The following is a 20,115-nucleotide window of genomic DNA, read 5'->3' as shown; positions in this document are numbered from 1 at the left end:
CATCAGTGATGTCGTCTATGGTGACTGATGGAGATCAGAAGCCATTGCTGATCTCCAGAAATCATGTGAAGGTAGAGGGGTTTTTTCAATTTGTAGAAAGGCCCAAGTCGGTTTTCAGTCCTGTGGACATCCCACTGATTCTGAACCCCACATGTGATGCAGGTGTATCTACACATACCACCAAGGAAGAAGACGATACAGAATGTCTTCCATTGATGTTCACAATCCAGCTAGATCAGCTCTAAATCAGTAAAAAAAAACAACAACAACAAAAACAAAAACAAGTCTTGGTGTGCAGGGTAAATGTGTGCTAATGGAAAATGACCCCAGTATATGTTTAGGAAAACCAATAAGTGGCGTCCAAAATCTAGATTCAGTTGAGGAAAGGGAAGCTTTCCTCACAGAATACCCAGATCAGTCTCTCCTCTTGAAAGGGATCCAATTTCCAATGGATAAATTAGAATCTGTCCCTCCCTGGACTCAGGAAGAAAATCCTGTCTTTAATGAGAAAGTAGATCCCTTTGAAGACTCTTAGGCAGAATTTCTGCCTGAAGGCAACTTAGAGGCCAATCTAGATTTTGAGATTCCTTCTCCCCTTCCTGAGAAAATCCTTATTTTTCTTTTTGTCCTGACTTTTGTAAAAAGTTCATTCTATTTATTTTTCTAACTTTATTAAAATGTCAATGTTTTTAACATATTCTAGAATTCATGAATCCTAAATATATTTCTTTTTAAACCTACAATCTGAAGCATAGTGCATACCTGTTCTGGAGGTGGGGAAGCAGAGTGACAGGGGGCTGTAGAAGAGAGCTTACTTGATATAATGGGAGCTGTTAAATGCAAAAAGAGTGGTAAGGAAGCCAGGCCATGCCTGCATGGGGTGATAAGGTGGCTAAAAAAGCTCTAGGACATAGCAGATCAGATGTCCTAGAAAGCTATTCTGTCAACTGGGACAAATACCACAATACTTATACTGGTATGTGTCACTCTCTTCCAACAATGAGTTCAAATCTGTATACATTTTCATTGTATTCATTTTCTTTGGGCAAATATGGAAGAAAATTTTGGCTCCAATAATATAAAAAGTCTACTTTGGGCTGAAAATATTTGACAAAATATATTGGAGGTATGTATGCTTGAAAGTAAAAGGTATCATCAATAGAAGAAAGAAGGCTTACATAGATGAACTAACAAAAAATCAGGAAATATTTCCACAATTAAATCAGTTATATGTAAATACATATTATATTCTTTATGTATATATAGTATATTATTTAATATATAAGATTAAATATGATTTTTCAAACTAAAAAGGCATTTAAAGTTTTAGAATTGAGTGTTTTTTTGCACAAAACATTAGTGTAAATGTTATTGGAGAAAGTAGTGATATAATTTGATTATAATTATATGAATATATATTTGTTTGTTTCTAGATATAACACTGATTATAAATAAATATTATATACATATATTTGTACATATCTGTCTATATGGTGAATGTAATGAAAGAGAATATAATGAAACTGACTATAGTGTGTATAAAAAAGTTGAGTCCATGAGACTCAGACCTATAATCCTACTGATGTAGGAAGCTGGGTTTTGAGTTTTAGTATCTCTTATCCCCAAGCCTTAGATTTTTCAGAAGAGGCATGGGCCCTCCAGTGTAGCAAACAGACACATATGCCATGGGATCACACTCCCTGACCCCCAGAGGAAAGTCTTGAGCTGAAGAGTTGAGGGACAATGCCCAGACCTAGAGTTCAAGCCCCACAACTGACAAAAAATAATAATAGTAATAATATTAATTTTATTGTTACTATTAAGGTGTTCATGCATATTTTATATTGTTATTGGTTAAATATTTAAACTTAATGAATAAAAATATATTAAATAAGATTCCATGAAAAAAGCAAAAAACAGTTTTTTAGTAATTGTTTGAGAAAAAGTTACAGACATTAATTTTAGGAAACTAAATTTCTATTTTCCTATGAAGCAATGATTTAAGTTTACTAATCTAGTTATTTTAGAGAACATAATTGGCATGAAAAACAACTAACTGTACATCTTGTTTCTTGAATGAGTGATGTTTAAACATTGTCTTTCATTCAAATGAATACTTAAGTTTACTTTTCAAAATTATTGCAATTTTATCTCCTTTCAGAATAAGTCCCCTGCAATTAAATGTATCAGTATATTCAGGTATTTAAAAGCTAAAATTTCTATGTTTGGTATGTAACTCTACATATTCAGAATGACACGATTTTTGTATTCGTAAATGTCTAAATTCTTGGATTTTTGCTTCATTAATATAAATTATCTCATGAGGTTGTTGCAAAGGCTCCAGTAACCAGTGTGGTCAAAAATATTTCCTGAATTCTAAATTTTAAATCTAATCATTTTTAGCCTTTTATTATATCATTTATTGTCTCTTCAGAGCAATTAAGCTAAACTAAATACTACTTTTAAAACATTTTGCTCACATTGTAAATAATATCAACACAGTTCACAAAGAGACGGATTATTTGAGACTCATCCTATTTGGTAAAGTAAGTGTGAAGAATGTAGAGCACATAAGATTCTTATTCTCAATAAATATTTTTGGTTAATTTAAATTAAGTTAAATATCTGGATTTCTAATTTGGAGGTTAATCACATTGAAACAGGAAAATAACTTTTAAAAAATAATTATTTTGGGACCATTTTTCTTCTTAAAATATGAAGCAAAAATATCTCTAAGAAATATATTTTTTTAATAAAATGTTTCAACCCTTAGTAAAGTGCTTTCTACTTTAATATAAAGTCTCTCAAAATAGAAATTCTGCATCTAATCTAATGTATGCTTTTATGCACAAAATTCTGTGACTTCTAGTCTTATGTGATTTTCATTATATTTTATAGTTGTTACATGATCCCTACTTATATTTATTAAAAACTTCTGTAATTATACAAATCATGCCAGTACACACTAACTTACGTAAGATAATATTCAAACAAAATTATCTTTTTTTCCTGTCTCCAACAGGGAAGGATGGTGTATATTAAATGTATATTAAATGAAAGTATATTAAATGAAAGTACTCTAAAAAAGAGTCTTTATGGAATGGAAATTTGCAACATGAGGATGGGAACATGAGCACTTTGTATTTGGCTGAACAGGAATTTTTGTTTCTAGAGTACTTTCTTACCTTTTAATCACACAGGGAAAGCCATAAAATTTGAAATTCTTATGAAGGAATTGCATTACTAAAAGATGTGGCAACCATGCTCAAAAGCTCGATCTTATCACTAATTCTTTGTGCTTGCTGGTTGATCTGTTTCTCTATCATATGTTTCATATTATTAAACATATTAGTAATTCATCAGTAAGTACATTACAAGAGATTCCCGAAAATCACAGCTGTTGCGGTTTAATAATCAGAAGTGAGGAAAAAGATTGTATTAATCTCCAATTAATCTCCAATTTCTCCCTTTGGCCTTCAATTTGCCAATTAAGTTTCAAAACAATCATGTAAGATGTTAGTTTATTTTTCTCTTTTTATTTAGAGATTAAGCAAATGTTTTTTTGCAGTAAAAAGTGATGACAGGGGTATCAGAGCTCTGGTAAGGGCACTTTCTCCTTAACAAGTAATGTTCTAGGGACTGTAAATATAGAAGCCACACTAAAATTCTTTACACACACACACACACACACACACACACAAACACGCACACACAAACACACACACACAAACAAGCACACACACACACACACACATCGCTGCCATCCAGACACATCAGAGACATGTTCCATTACGTTGTAATGATAGTTGATAGATGTTTGCTGCATTGCTTTATCTCAGCTTCAAGATATTGCCTGGACCCTAATCTTTCCCTGAGATCAAGTCCCTAATTCTTAGTATACCGTGTGTCTGTGTATTCACAATAGGTTCCTGGCTGCTTCAGGGCAATTAATACCCTGAATACACTATCCTCGAACTTCACATCCAAGTCAAACTCCATGAGTTTATACACCGTTGCAAAATACTAAAATTTATTGGATGTAGAAACCAAGAGAACACCCACCTTGTTACTTTAGTAGCAATTGACATCATGAAAATAGAAGAATATTGATCAAGAATTGAGGTATGAGAATGGGAGTATGTCTAAAATGTAAAATACTGGATGTGTGTTACAGATATAAAATCATTATCTATGGGCTTATTTATTGAAAACGTTATCATATATTGAAAGCACTATTTACAAATAGAGTTTTCCAGTTACTTTGTTTCCCTATCACTTCTGATCACAAATCCATTCATGAATTTTTATAGTGTCTTTGAATAAATGACACGATTTGCATGTATGTATCATCTTAAGGAAATACAGTATGCTTTTACATCTTTCTTTCTATATGACAAGCCCTTACTTTTTGTTCCCCTGTTTGCTGAATAAATGTATTCCTGGAAACAGGATATTCACATCAAATCTGGGTGTAATTATTATTTTTTTAATTTGAAATATAAACTTTGTTGTGACTAGTCATTTTCTAAAGATGAGTGATATTCATGAACACTAATATGTTGGTGCCTTTAAGTAAATTGAGACTTGATGTACTATGATACTTCTTGTGTCTAATTGACATAACCATTAGATGATTCATGTATAAACATGTGCATTGCACTTTTTTATTTTTTATATATAAAATAGTCCCTAAGGATATACTTTAAAGTGATAAGGGGGAGGGGTTTCTCCATGTTCCATACTTTATATTTATTTCAGTAAAAGTACTAGAAATAAATGATGTTTACTGGAACAATATAAAAGAACATATTTTCTTTAGAACATATTTCTAAAGATAATAGATTTATTGTTTAAAGAATAGAAAAGAGTAAAATAGGTTTCTTGCTTGAGACTGAATCAATTGCATATGAATGTAGCTCAAGATGAGATTCAGAGATAAATTCATATTAATATTACTGAGATTTATATCACAATATAAGCAATATAGGTATATTAAGGAACGGGTCATTCTAAGCCCTAGATACCTAATGGATGAACAATGGTATTGAAAATAGCAGAGGAAAACAATTCAACATGCAGATGTTATGATTTTATAATACTAATTTGAAAAAATGGAGCATTTGCCTTTCTGAAGAAGAATGTTTAGCCAGTAATTTCAGTGAAAGGCATCAGTTGTAATCAGTCTAAAGTCTTTTGCTCCAAGATGTGCAAGAGTACTATACTCATCCTCTGAAGAGTAAATCAGAGTTAATTAGCTTTGCTTAATATTAATTTACTTGTAGCGAATAGCTTAAAATGTCTGCACTCTTTCTTTCAACGTAATAACTTACATTTGTTTTACATAGACTCAAGACCCCGCAAAGACCACCAGAGACCTAGACCAATGGAAATAACAAAGGCATCTTTTATTTGCAAGCTCCTGGCTGGTACTCTGTGCAATCGGTAACCCATGACATTAAGAAACCCCAAGCATAGAAACAGCACAGTTTTTATAGTATTGAACAAACAACTTGAAGGAAGTTGTACATGAGAAATTACATGATTGATTAACATTTTAAGCAAGCTAAGCTATACATAGGTGATTGGCTAATATTATTGAGGTGTTATTGACAGGAAGTGTCTGGCCAGTGCGTCACAGTGTCCTGCATGTCCACCCAATGTTTGGTCAATGCATTTGGAGAAAATTCCTGTGGCTTTCCCAAGGAGTGTTTATTTCTCAGTTGTACAGGAATTGTTTTACTTTTTGTGTCATTTCTGGGTCCAACCCATGGTTATTTTCATAATTCATACCTCACAAGATGGTTGCTAGCCTGTAATGGAGTTACTTAGGCCTTCATTGTGCCTCTTTAAGCTTTAAGGTCTTCACATTTCATATTATTACTGTCTCTTGATACATACTTTGAAATCACTATTTCAAAGTAACACAAACAGAAAAACAAAAATTACTTGATACAACCATCACAAATCCTCAATTATGTGAAAAAATCCACAATATAAAAAATGACCCAGAGGAATAGGGAAAACAGTAGCACAATAACAACAGAAAATTATCCTAGATTTCTCTAATGAAACAGAGATTTAGAGTCTTAGAAGGTATTCCATTCTAGAGTGTCACACCAATTTAGGTATAATTATATATAGATATACAATTCAAAAGATGATATTATACTGTCTTCACAAGAAAACAGAAGTCTATGAAAAGTTACCCAGCCAGGAAGGAGACTGCTGTGACTGTGTTGGCCAACATATTAAAAAACACAACTGCAGTGTGGAAATGAAAGGGCCACATGGGAAAAAAAATCATGAACAAGAGACAGTCACATATAAACACAGACATAATTCACCTTATCACTGAATAGTCGGAACTGTCGTTGGAACCACTAGTATTAATTTGACAACATCTCTCACAACTGATCACTTCTCCTACACTTAATGGTCTAGACAAAAACTTAATACCAGAAAAACAAATCACAACAGAAGACCAATGCAACACCTGGCAAATCATCCAAGAAAATAGATAGTCATCTATTAAGATCATAAATTTCACCAAATGAAAGCCAAGAAGTACTTCAAATGGACAGAACAAATCAGAAAAATATGAGAAAACTCATGCCAAGTTAATATAATTCACACAGTAAATAAACAGGCATTAGAACAATCAATTACCTAGAAGATAGTTTTCAAAATACATTACAAATTCTGCTGAAAAACGTGATTAATGAAAAGATACAAAATCTCTACAAGGAAATTTGTGAACAAGATGAGAACAAGCAAAGATCAGCAAAATAATTCATGGAGACTCCAAACACAAAGAAAAACATATTCTGAGAAGGCAAGAGAGTCCAAGCGAAAATTGGATGCATAGTTGAAAGATATGAGAGAAGACACAGCTAAAACACATACCTCCCAAGCCCCCACCCAATAAAAAGTTGTAAAGAAAATCCATACAAGACCTAAAATAAAGCTTTAATACAGAGATAGAAGCGCTAAAACAATAACCAATTGTAAGACAGGGAAATCAAAGAGATAGGCTCTCACAGATAAGAGAAGCCTTTAGAACACCAGAGTATACCAGAACAGAATAAACCATCATCACATCATAATCCATTAGAGGATAATTAGACATCAATGAAGGGATTCTTAAATCTGTCAGGAGAAAAGACTGATTATTTATAAAGGATATAGAGTCAGAATAAATACAAATTTCTTTGCTGATATGGTAAAACGGGGAGCCTTGCATGATATATGACAAACATTAAAGGCAAACAACTACCAACCGTGAATATGGTCCCAAGCCAAACTCTCCTTTACATTAAAAGGATATATAAAAATATTTCATGACAAAGAAATCTTGAAACAATGTATCTCCACCAAATCAGCAGGATAGAAGTTAATCAAATATATCCTACATAGAGAAGATCATGAATAACAGGAACTGGTTATATAAAATGCTCCCTACCATTGAACAAGGTAAATATATTAAGAGTAGATGAGACACAGAGCCTAACAGCAGGTGAATAACATAGCAGGACTTATGAGATATTTCACAGTCTTAACTCTCAATATCAATGGACTTAACTTTCCAATTAGAAAACAGACTAAATAGTAGTATAATAAAACAAGACGCATGCCTGCAGTATCTACAAGAGACACATTTTATTGACAAAAACAAACACATACTCAAACTGAAAGGCTGGAAGGAAAATTTTCAAGCAAATGAACACCATAAACAGGCCGCAGTAGAATTACTAACATAAGATAAAATAGAATTCAAAATAAAATTACTAGGAAGAGACATTATATATTGATATTGGCACATCTCCATTAGGTGGATATATAAAGTCTAAATATCAATGCCCTGAATCCTGGAGCACCCCACTTCATCAACCAAATACTACTTAACCTAAAAACACATCTCAACACATCATTGAAATGCATGGATAGGTCATCCAGAAAAAAACTCAACCAAGAAACTGAAGACTTAGATAACTACTTTGAACACCTAGCCCTAACAGACATCTACAGAATATACATTCACCATCAGTATACACATTCTTTGCAGCAGCTCATGGAAGAGTCTCCAAAATAGAACATATCCTATGTCAATAGAAATTCTATCCAAATTGAAAGAAAAATTATTTGAATTCCCATATCTTGTCAGACCACAGCAGAATAAACTTAGAATTAAAAAGCTAAAGCAAAAAAAAAAAAAATCCCAAACCCATGAAGACTGAACAACACATTGCTGAATGACCAGTGAGGCACTGAATACATTAGAATGAAAATCTGAAAGTTTCTGAAATTTAACAAATTGAACAGACACAATACCAACACCTCTGGAAAACAGTAAATGCAGTACTTAGAGGAAAATTTATAGCTCTAAGTGCCTACATCAAGCAATTGGGGAAATCTGAAGTCTGTATTTTAATTATATACCTCAAAATTCTTGAAAACAGGATCAAACCCAAACCCAAAGCAGAAGACAGAAACAAATAAAAAAAATCAGAAATAACTAAATAAAGACAAACTAAAACATAAAAAGATCAACAAAACAGAATTGGTTGTTTCAATAAATTAACAGACTTGACAGACCCTTACCAAATCTAAGAAGAGAAGTTACATAGATAGATAAATAGAAAGCCCACAGATTGGGAGAAGTTCGTTACTTGCTCTGCAACAGGCAATGGCCTTACATCTCAAATATATTTAGAGCCCCAAAAGTTAACTCCCCCAAAAAACAAATCTTCAAAGAAACAACCCTCTTAATAAGTGGGCTAAAGATTTAAAGAGAGACCTCTCTGAAGAAGAAATATGAATGGCCAACTGAAACATGAAGAAATATGCAACATTTCTGGCCATAGAAATACAAATAAAAGCAATATTGAGATTCCACCTCCCCTAGTTTGATGACCATTATGAAGAACACTAATAATAACAGATGCTGGTCTGGTGGGAATACAGCCAAAAAGGAATGTTACTATACTAGTGGTTGAAAAGTAAACTTGTTCAAATACTCTATAAAGAAGTATACAGGTTCCTCAGAAGTTCTTCACTATGACCCAGCAATCCCACTCCTGGGCATTTACCCAAATGACCACAGACAAGGCCGCACTAAAGTTACCATCACAACTATGTCAATTGTAGCATTATTTACCACAGCTATGATATGGAACCAACACAGATGCACCTCAGTAGATTAATCGATCAAGAAAATGTCATATATATTCACAACAAAATTCTATGCTTCCGTCAGAAAGAATGACATTGCCTCATTTGTAAGGAAATGGAAAGACTTGGAAAACATAATATAAACAAGCCACACCCCAAGAATCATAGGCTACATGTTTTCACTCATTTAAAAAAACTAGAATATGTCTAGGATATTCTTATAAAAGATCACAACAGCTCAATAGCTATATGAATGTCACCATAGAAAATGATGCTTATTGAAATGAGCTCCAAGAAATGGATACAAGATGATTGTATAGTGAACTGCTTTTAGTTATTTCTATTTACTTTTTCCCCTTTGGTATATTCCCTGTAGTCACTGTTTTTGATTTCTGTACCTTTTGTCTTATACATAAGGTTATCTGATTTGGGGAAGGGAAGGGAAATCACAGAAATGGTCGGACAAAGATTAACCATAGCAAAAGTGATATACACTAAACACTATGTTAGAAATGAACTTTACAACTTTGAGGAAATGGGGTATCAGGGTTGGGGGAAGCAGGAAAAAATGAGGAAGTGGTAACACTGTCAAAAAAAAGTACTTATTACTTATGTAACTGTAACCCACCCCTTGGAATATCACCTTCATAATTAAAAAAAAAAACATAAGAGAGCCGACAGGAAGCTGGGCCTGACTTCTCTGCCATGCTCCCTAGGACAATGGGTGCTATTCAGTCCACTTCTTCTGGTGGGAAATCTACTTCTTGTCAGTTGTGGGGCTTGAACTCTGGGCCTAGGCACTGTCCCCGAGCTCCTCAGCTCAAGGCTAGCCCTCTACCACTTGAGTCACAGCACCACTTCCGGTTTTCTGGTGGTTCTTTGGAGATAAGAGTCTCACAGATGTTCCTGCCCAGGCTGTCTATAAACCATGGTCCTTATATCTCAGCCCCCTGTGTACTTAGGGTTATTGCCCTGAGCCACCAGCACCTGGCTTAATTGTAATTCTGAATCTCTCTCTCTCTCTCTCTCTCTCTCTCTCTCTCTCTCTCTCTCTCTCTCTCTCTCTCTCTCTCTCTCTCTCTCTCAAGAACTTATTTAATGGGTGCTGGAGGAGGTGGCCCAGCATCCCCATGTGGCTGGAACCAATGTGGCCCTCTCATTCTGGAGGTGGGTTGTGGGTCAGGAGTTGTCTCGCTCAGTCTGTTGTTCCAGGTCCATGAGGTAAGCCCCTCTGTGCTCTGACTAGACCCTGACGGTTATTCATTATCCATCTAGCCTTACTGGACTCAGTATTGTGTTCAATGACATTTTCTAGCAAAAATTTCTGGGTAAAATTATGATACGTAGTTACGGAATGAAAAAGTAATGCCATCTTAAGACAGTCATTTAGGGCTCTGGGAATGTGGCTTCACAGTACGGTGATTGATTAGCATGCACGAAAACTTCGGTTCAATTCCTCAGTACCACATAAACGGAAAAAGAATCACTGGAAATGGTGCTGTGTCTCAAGTGGTAGAATGTTAGCCTTGAACGACAACAACAAAAAAAAAGCTGAGGAATAATTCCCTATCCCTGAGTTTAAGCCCCAGTACTGTAACAACAACAAATATTTAGTTAGTAAATGCAAAATAAACAACTCATACTTGGAATATATAATTGCTCCTTCCATACTGATACCTGACAGTAGTCCCTAATTCATGTACTTTATCTATATTAGTATACAATTTGGGGGAAAAAAAACCAAAAACTTTTGTTCATTAAGTCACGGCAATTAATGCCAGGAATGTGCTTAGATGTCAGGTGAAGATTAATTCTGGAAATTCAAGATTCCAGGGTTTTGAGTGGTCACTGCTAATCACAAACAGAAGGGTAGTATAAGTGAGATTTGGAAATCTTTTTGGTAAGTCATGGCACCAAAAAGGCAGAGGCTAGTTAATAGTTTTTACAGAAGAGAAGGAATAACTCCAGATGGAAGGAATAAATGGTAATAACTAAATTATACGACAAAATGTTCTAGGGAACCATTCTTGGTTATTAAAGAACTATTCATCAACTAGACTTATTCCTCATTGCCTTTAGCATTCTAGTAATCAGGCTAATTCTTAATCTCTGTGTGATAAGTTGTATACCCTTCTATGCTGTACTGTCATACCTGAACTCCTTTGCTTTCTAAAATTCTCTGTCTTTTATATTTCTCTATGAATAATTTCTGATACCAAGTCGACAAATGCAGACAGCAGAGTGAATCATTAATGTAACAATATGGAATAGGAGGATAAATTTATTGCTACATAGATTTTTCTGAAAAGTTGCAATGTCATCATTTGATTCATATTTCCATTCTTTGTCTACATAGTGTCAATAAGTGCATATAAATGCAAATATAAGACTGATGCTGGGGCTCACACCTGTAATCCTAGCTATTCAGAAAGTTGAGACCACAGGATTGTGGTTGAAAACCAGCCTGGTCAGGAAAGTCCATGAGACTCTTCTCTTTAATTAACCACATGAAACCCAGAAGTGGTGCTGTACCAAATGTAGCAGAGTGCTCAACTTGAGCTGAAGAACTGAGGGACAAGGTCCAGTATCAGAGTTAAAGACACACGACCAACAAAAAAGTGCAAATATGACTTTAAGTTTCCCCAAAAGGAACGACAAAGTCAATAGTAATATTCCCAAGTAGAAAAAATAATTCCAAAATGATTCATTGCACCTACTTTTGTTGAGTTATTTAAGCTATGGTTTCTTTGCTGGACATATTCTCTTCTATTAAAAATTGTCAAATATTAGCTTTACAATAAACTTCATCTAATATTTTTTGGTTCAAAAGAGAAATCCATACAGTTGAAGTGTCTTGGATTTATTACTATCTCAGTTCAAAGCCAACCCAGGCATGAGAGTCTGTCTAAGTCTTATCTGTAATTAAACACTAAAAAAGCCAGAAGTAGAGTTTAGGCTCAAGCAATAGAGTACTAGCTTTGGGGGCAGGTGGGCAGGAAAGACAACTGTATAGGGACAGTGTCCACCCTCTGGGTTCAAGCCCCCAAACCAGCACAAACTAAACAAACAAACAAACAAATGAAAAAAACCACGTGTTTCTTTGTGACCATCCTTAAAGCACTGGTTTGAGAAGAGGCTCCTTTTGCTGATCGTACTCACTGGATCCATCTTTTTGGAATCCTTATTTGGAGACCTCAGGATCAGACTAAAGTATTGGGTAACTGACTCCTGAAAGAGAAGAATCATCTCAGGAGTTAAATATCCGTGCATAAGTTTCTTTAAAACCCCATAACTTTGTTTCTTTGCAGGAGAACACTTTTTAAACAAAGTTATTTCCATTTATTCTATGCAGACCTTCAAATGGCATATTGTTTCCTTTTGTTATACTCTCAACTAGAAGTTTACAGACAAGTTTTATATAAGTAAAGGACACACTTGAAAAAGTCAGGGACAGAGTTTCCTTCAGGCCTTGGATTCTTTTCTTGTACCCTAAAAAGGATAGCACAAATTACCCTGAACTTTGTCATTTTTTTATGTTCAATTCCTCTCTTGGGATCAGTTTCCACTTGCAATAACAGTTCCTTCCACTTACTTCCAGTAATAATCTATGATGCTGCTCCAGGTAAAAATAAATGTTTTCTGGCTTCATTGAAATAGCACATGTATATCTTTGGACTTGTGTTTCAGAGATAACTTCATAACGAGAAAATACGGAATTTGCATGGCTTATAAAACCTTATTCATGTACATATGGCCATATAAGATGATGTTAAGTGAAATGGAACCCAAGATAGGGACACAACTTGCTTTTTCTTTCTTGCTATTTTTTTAATGTATCTAACATGTTATATGTGATTTTTTTTGTTTTTCTTCTATTTTCTTCCTCTATGGTATATAACCCCTGTTTTTACTGTATTTATTGTCAGCTACCTGCATCTTGCATATACATTTTTCTAATGAGGGGAGGGGAAGGGAAATAAAAAAATGCTTAAACAAGTATACAGTATGACCTATTGTAACAATGAGTTGTACAAGGAACTATGTAGAAAATTAGCTTTACAACTTGAGGAGGGTAGAAGGGAATTGGATTGGTGGGGAGGAAAAGGATTGTAGGAGAAAAACAAAAGAGGAGGTAACAATACTTGATAGATAATGTACTCATTAACTTTTTTATGTAACTCTAACCCCACTTTAAACCATTTTTACAATAAAAAAAAGCATGGAAAAAACATCCGGGACTACTTTAAGTTCAAATTTCCTAAGTGCTCTGTAATTAAGACCAATTTTATATGGGAAGAATGTTCTCAGAAACATTTTTTGTGAGTGTGTGTGTTGTGCATTTTTTCCCAAGTGTACATAAGTTAGCAGTAGGAGAAACAATAGGAATAATAGGAGAAAAAGAAGTTTTGTGCTTAAGTATAATGGTTCAATACACTATAGAAGACTCTTCAAATAAGACAACTTGAAAGAATAAATCCAAGGCCAGTATGTAGATCAATGGGAGTGATATAGGTAAAGCATTACTACTAAGTGGAACATGAAGGACGAGGCCACTCTTGTTTTCTACTAGATCTAAATCATGGTAGATAAGCATGCGAATTTGTAAAAGTAGAACAGAAGAGTAATTCTGGTTCCAAAACAAGTCAGATATAAGACCATGGACAACTGGAAAAAAAGGCCATGTTTAGAGAGCAGGAAATATAGTTGCAATGAACTGGTGATAAGATCACATTTCTTTTCCTATTTTAGTTTATTTTTGATGGTGTGGGTCTTGAACTCTGGGCCTGGGCGATGTCCCTCCCCTCTTCAGCTCAAGGCTAGAGCTCTACCATTTGAGCCACAGTGTCAATTCCAGTTTTCTGGTGGTTAATTGGAGATAAGTGCCTCAGAAAACTTTCGTACTGGTGCTCGATCTGAACTGCAATCCTCAGATCTCAACCTCCTGAGTAACTAGAATTATAGGTTTGAGCCACCAGTACCAGGCTTAAGATCACATTTCTAGCACTGTACACTCAGGATATGTAATATGTATGTTCATCTATCTTTGTATGAATTCTTGAGTTAAAATCCAAGCTACAGGTTACACTTCACATTCACAAAAATGTTTGTAGTTTAAAACCATACTCCTGGAAAAAATAAAAACTAAGAATGTAAAAGAGTCTGGATAGTTCAGTTTTCATCCAGCCTCGGCAGAACAGTCTTTGCAACACTACCTATAATTAACTAGCCAAAAGCTGCATTGGATGAATGGCTCAAGAGATGAGATACTAGTTATGAGCAAGAGTGCTGAATAATAACCTGAGGTTTTTGCATACATACATACAAACATTTACATACGCACAGAAGCACTAATTTGTGCAAACACACATATGAAACAACTCTCACAATGTGTAGAAAAGTTAGAAAATAATAGAAAATATGTCCTGAGAAAGACTAGAATCAAGTGATAATTTTTAACATGAGAAAGTCGTCAAGTGAACTTTCCCCCCAAAGCTTGAGACTATTACATAGGTAGTGACCAGAGATAGTAAAAGAGCCAAGTAATAATTATTTAAGTGATCGGATCCATGGAAGAATGAATCAGGTGCATCTGAAAATGTTCATGTCCTGTGTCAAATGTTAGAACATCTTTGAAAATTGTACAGAAACAGTTTGAGCAGTCGGTCTAGTGGATAAGATCATTGGAGAAGTTCAGAATTACTAGTATGTTTCTCGATTAAATAAGCCAACAATCTATGGCAGGGCAATGTGATACAAGTCTGTCATTCTAGCACTCAGACTAATACAGTAGATTAGAGAGTAGATTAAATAGTAATAACTTCCCTGGACTAGGTAGTATAATTTTGCCTCAATAAAACAAACCAAAGAACAAGAAAGGAATTCACATTTGGAAGTTTGGGCTAATTTTGTCATTACGTTTTGAGAAGTCAAGTTTCCTATTGAAATGCAACTCATATATCATCCTCAGTCATGTTTCAAATGCTCTCTTCATTACAGAATACTTCTAGATGCAAAATAGGTCATGATTCTGAACCAAAAATTTGAAAAATTTAGCATCATTCTGTTGGATTCCAAAGAAATAATGAAATATTACAAAAGTTTAAGCCTGGAGAAACAGCAAAGTTATCTAATGTAGGACTTTGTAGACCTTACTAAAATAGAATTTAGATTTAAAATAAATACCTTTTGCTTGTAATTTCATTTCTATCGGATACTACAAAATACTTTTTAAGTAGAAGGTTTAATTTACAAATTCAAAAATGATTCTGCCATTCTATTTGTCTAGAATATTCTTTCAAGAGAGTTGTAATTAGGATTTAGTTAATAGATAATTCCAACAGGTAATGTATAACATGATAATGTGAATAATTTAGAAAGAGTTCAGAATAAATGGATGCTATTATTTTATAAATTTAGAAAAAGAGCAATGTTTTGAGACATTGGTGTAACATGGTATGAAGAGAGTTACTGTTTGAAATCCGTTTTCTTCTACCTGTACATAACATAGGAAGAAATTTCCTTAATTATATACCTCTGTATTCAATGAGAAAAATGCTAGGTTTGGGGTTTGTTTTCATTTTGTTTTTGTTGTTTTGTTTGTCCTAGGGCTTGACGACTGGGCCTGGGCACTGACCCTGAGCTTGTTTTTTGCTCAAGGATACTGCTCTACCAATTGAACCTCAGTGCTACTTGTGTCTGGCTTTTCCTGCGCAGTTTATTGGAGATAAGAATCTAAGGAACATTCCTGCCTGGGGGGGCTTTGAACCATAATATACAGATCTTTGCCTCCGGATTATCTGTGGTAGATGAAAAGATATGTATAAATAATATTTTCAGGTTTTCTGATCTCAAGAATACCACTTGAGGGAAAACGATGCAGCAAAGTTTAGTGTAGTGTTCTTTCAACAATAGAAAGGGCATAACATTAACAGAAGTGTAGAATTTGTTCACAATAGTGATAAGCTAGCCATGCTGTGAATTTAGAGAATTTTAAGATGCACCTTACAAGGTGGAAACTTTTGGGCTAGAATGACTTTACTGCATAAAATGTTGGGATTGATTGTCATTGAAATAATAGCTTACTATGATGAACAAATGTTTACTCTAGAGGAATTAATTATTATAGATACTTCATAGTTTTATCTTCTACCAGAATGTGGCTAGTTTCTCTCTTGACCTTTAAATATGTAATGTCTCATTGGAAACTTCATCTATTGCAGAAGTAAATAAAATGCATACAGGCACTGTTGTAAATGTCTCTGGTTTGGCATGCTCAGAATTTGAAAATGAGTAGTTAGTAGAACACATATATTCTGTCCTCTTAACAAATATTCAGTTTTAAAAATTAGGAGTTTCCAGAGAATTGAACTATTTTCTATTTAGTATGAGACAATCCTAAAATAATGTTTTTTTTAAAATAATGGCAAGTATATTCTGAAAATTTTGTATAGTTTGATAGCATTCAAGTTGATGACCCTCTGAAAAAGAAAGGGGCAATTAATTCAAATTAGAAGCCAAGTATTGTTCATTTTTTAAAAAATGTAATACACATAGAATATAATTTACTATAGAAATACAGTGAAATTATTTTTATGTAGCTTATTTTTAAATTTAATTTTATTGTCAAGGTGATATATAGAAGGGGTTGCAGTAATTGTAAGGTAGTGAATATCTAACAAGTCGAACTCTGTATTCCTTCCCTCATTTTTCTCACACTTTTATTTCACCCCAATACCCCTCACAAGTTGTAATGTGAATCTCCTACATGTTGTTTTGTGAGTATTGCTATTGCATTGGTTTGCCCTTTATCCTTTGTCTTGCCATTTTGTTGTTCTTCTTCCCTTGCCAAATTAAGATAAATGTGTATATAATACACAGGATACTGAAATCAAATACAGCAGGGAATAAACCATAGGGGAAAACCCAAAAGAAAAAAGAAATCACATAGTACAGTAAAAACAACAACCACAAAGAAAAACCTCTGTTTCCATGTCTAGGAGTTCATTTTGCTCAGCATCCTCTTATATGGTTATATATACATAGCTATTGAGCCATTCTGCTCATTCGCTAGGACTATCTTAGACATTACCTAATTATTACACATGAGGAAAACCATGGAATCTGTTTCTTTGTGTCTTGCTAATTTTTCTTAGTAGGATTTTTCCAAGTCTTTCTATTTCCTTATGAATTGGAAGCATAGAATTCCACCGTGTGTGTGTTTAATGGATTCGTTTATCTTCTGAGTGGCATATTGGTTTAAATCATGATTGCATGTAAGTATCATTAGGGTCATTCAAAAATGACAGATGCCACCTCCCCAGTTATACTAAAATCATGATTTCTAAGTTAGATAGTTTTTTATGGTGGTACAAGGGTTGAGATTTCTGGATAAGTCTAATGTATTTCTTGCACTTAGTTTGGCAGAAAGACATCATATAAGATAAAAATGGTAGTGACAAAGTATTCTCTTGAGAAAGATTTAGAAGGCTTCCACAAATATGATGAAATTCAGATAATTTTGAAGAATTTAGAAATGAAAGCTCAAGTATGTCTCTTTAAATAAAAATTATGTAAGTGGAAGGGCAATAGAAGAGGAAGAGAAGAAATAACTGACAGCAGATCATTGTTCCAAGTAAGAGTATAAAAAGACATAATCTATAACTTCCCAGTTAAAAAGAGACCAATATAATAAGTCCCACTTAATTCAGGTACATGGAAAATATTTACTTGGCTTTTTCCTACTTTGATGCTCCAAAATAAATAAATGCTTATAAGAAAAGTTATGTGATTGCCATTACTTCAACCAGAACACTAAGTGTGATGAGCCCTCTTTTTTGCAATTTGCACTTGGAAAATATTCCCTAAGTTGATGATGTTGTGGCTAATTAGAGTCAGAGTTAGGGGCTTCTACTTGTAGAATTATCCCAAAATAGTTCAAAGCAGTTTTTCCCCCAAGATATCCAACTGCATTGTCTGAAGCTGTACTTTGAACATACCCTTAAACGTGAGTACATAATTTGAAATTATAATTCAGCATTTCCTTGGCACATTCTACTTTGTGCCTTTGTCTTTTTTGCACATTCCTTTTGAGTTCATAGATGCTCTATTTCAATTTCATCTTTATAAACTACTAAGAACATTGTTCAACTACCACTTCTTGTTTGCACACACCCAGTGTATGTATCAAGGTACTTTGTCTATGTTAAACAATAGGGTAGTACTCACTCTCTGAGGAGAAAAGTTCCACAGTATAACCCTATGCCCACATTAGAGGATGTAGAATTTAAAGCATTTTGAAACAAACAGTGATATTAGAAGTGAAAGCCTCCTTAGGGACATTTGCTTGGAGCTCATTAGTTTTCCCAGGAGAAATATAAATATCCACAAAATTTGGAGCTAGTTAGTAAGTAACCAAATTAACACTAGATCCTAGAAGTTGTGTTAATTCAAACCAATATTGTATTATTGTTATATCAGAATTCTTCCCTATTTGACAATGTGCATGAGAAAATGAAAGATTTGGATTAAATGGTGAGGGTGATGTGTGAACTCTTCCATTCCATAAAAGCTTGAAGTTTATTGTGGCACTTCATACATATAAGAATTTGTGTCAGGTTGATTGACAGGGTTATTTAAGCATGGAGATATCCCTAACAAGAATTAGATTTCAATAGAGTATATGAGACTTATGATTTGTTAATATCTATTGAGGCATTTTCTGTTCTAAAGAAGAATAAATATAAGCAGTCTTCAGTCACATCAGTAAAGCTGTATGTTTAACCTAATACTTGGTGTTACTTGTCCTACATTTGTGATGATTAGGCTGATAAGATATCCAAACAAATCTAAAGTTATTTCAAAAAAATCCCAAACGGATGTGGATACATGAGTAACTCATTGGAAATGTAGGACAAATTAGGCTTGTCTGTGCTGTAGTTCAATCTTTAATCTCCTGTCTAAACAGTCTTGAAAAATATTCACAAAATATCTCTAAGGAAAGTTCATGAGAGTTATATCTGTATAATTCTTCTAAGGTCAGGATAAAAGCATTTTTTCCCAGCATTTAAAATCAACAGGATCTGTTGAATTCATGGATCCAGAATTTTATAGCTTCACATTCATATCACAAAATTTTATCAATATGACTTTCACCAAAATACTGTTCTTATTGAACTTGTCTATGTCCTTTAACTTTTCAAATCCAAATACCATATTTCCTTCAGTATATTCCTGCAAATTCTTTCCTTCCTTTACTTCTGTAAATCTGTGTTTATTACTTGTTTGTTTCCTTATTTATCTCTTTCTTCCAATATTGTCCACACTGGTGCTCACGTTGCTCACACTTTTGTCAGAATTTTCCTTTTCCTCCTCCCTTTAATAATGCCCCCGCTTTTATTATTCTTTTGCATATTCAAGGTCGTGGATATTTTGATGATGTCTAAACAGACCTATATTCGCATCTCTTTAACATAAACCTTAGAACTGAGAGTTTTTTTCCTTTAAGTCCATATTTTCCACCTGTAGTCCTTTTCACCAAGAATGTAACTAACAGTTGACAGCCAGAGATGTGGATGCATTTTAGATTTCTTCTTACCTTTCTTCTTAGCTTTCTTCTTACCTTTCTTACCCTCCCCTTAGATAAGATGAATAATTAAGATTTTTCTCAGTTTCTGTCACTAAGACAATTTCTATGTACTCCTGTTTATGCCCATGACACCAGCCTGTTTCAAGTATTCATCATTGGTAACTTAGTCCTAAAACAACCGTTTACAAAGTATGCTTTTTTTTCCCCATAGTCTTTTCATATTGGTCCTCTCCATCACCAAATTATTCTCTTTGTAAGCATACAGAGTGAAGAGCTCAGACAAAATTCTAGTATCATTATTTATTCACTACATTGACTGTTGATCTTACATTTCTCATCTGTAAATGGATGTAATCTACCAG

This window comes from Dipodomys spectabilis, unplaced genomic scaffold (assembly GCF_019054845.1).
Source record: "Dipodomys spectabilis isolate Male_0828 unplaced genomic scaffold, ASM1905484v1 ptg000242l, whole genome shotgun sequence".
In the NCBI taxonomy this organism is placed as follows: domain Eukaryota; kingdom Metazoa; phylum Chordata; class Mammalia; order Rodentia; family Heteromyidae; genus Dipodomys; species Dipodomys spectabilis.
This window is presented reverse-complemented; position numbering follows the sequence as displayed.